Here is an 802-nt window from a genome sequence, read left to right as displayed (position 1 = left end):
CCAATTGCTATATGTATAGATTGATCCAATTTTGTCATTCGCCTATCCATATTCTCTATTTTAGCCATGATTGCAGCCATGTTCACGTTCCCTCCATCTCCCTTACCTCTTGTAACATCTTAGCATGGATTATGGTATTCTCATGAGTGTTTTGAGAATTCTTCAATTAGCTCTTTAATGGTGGCCAGTTCTTTCATTGTCATTGGTCCTTAAGAATCAAAGAGTTGTCTTGTCGTAACATTCACCCCATCATAGAAAATAGAGACTTCTTGTTGCACGTTCAATTCATGTTTAGGACAATTTCTTAGAACGCCCTTGTACCTCTCCCGTGCTTCGTATAATGACTCTCCCATTTCTTGTTGAAAGTTTGATATCTTCTTCTTTAGCTTTGAGATATTTGAAGGTGGACTAAATTGTTCAATAAACGCTTCATGAAGTTTATCATAAGACCTTATTGTTCTAGGAATGTACAAAACTTCATCGATGTGCTTGAAAGCATCTTCATAATATTTCCCGGAAAAAGGTATGTCCTTCATCAGTGATAGAATGTGCCCCTTGAGCTCAAAACCCCTGCCAGCTAGAATCTTGGGTGGCATAAGACCTGGACCATTGTTGTTATGCAACCTTTTCTTGTACTCCCCCATCGTCATGGTTGTGATATCTTTCATCTCTTCAACCTCGCTTCTTAAGTATTCCTCAGTAGATGTTTCTGGCTCGTATCCTACTTTATTCTTGCTTAGAGTCTTTTCAAAAAGCTCAAATTTTTTGGATTGAAAAGTGATACTTGACTCATCGACCTTCT

The 802-nt window shown here is 38.2% G+C and overlaps 1 non-coding gene across 1 annotated transcript; it reads left to right on the top strand.

Annotated features, from left to right (window-relative positions):
- The first annotated feature begins 282 nt into the window (after positions 1 to 282).
- Positions 283 to 389, top strand: LOC145168031 (small nucleolar RNA R71). The gene has a single exon (XR_013741626.1). It is a non-coding gene; the product is annotated as a small nucleolar RNA R71 (small nucleolar RNA).
- Positions 390 to 802: the final 413 nt, after the last annotated feature.

The sequence above is a fragment of the Lactuca virosa genome, chromosome 3, assembly GCF_052849685.1.
Source record: "Lactuca virosa cultivar CGN04683 chromosome 3, Lactuca_virosa_CGN04683_v6, whole genome shotgun sequence".
Classification (NCBI taxonomy): Eukaryota; Viridiplantae; Streptophyta; class Magnoliopsida; order Asterales; family Asteraceae; genus Lactuca; species Lactuca virosa.
Note: the sequence above shows the minus strand (reverse complement) of the source record. Positions and strands in the feature narration are given on the sequence as shown.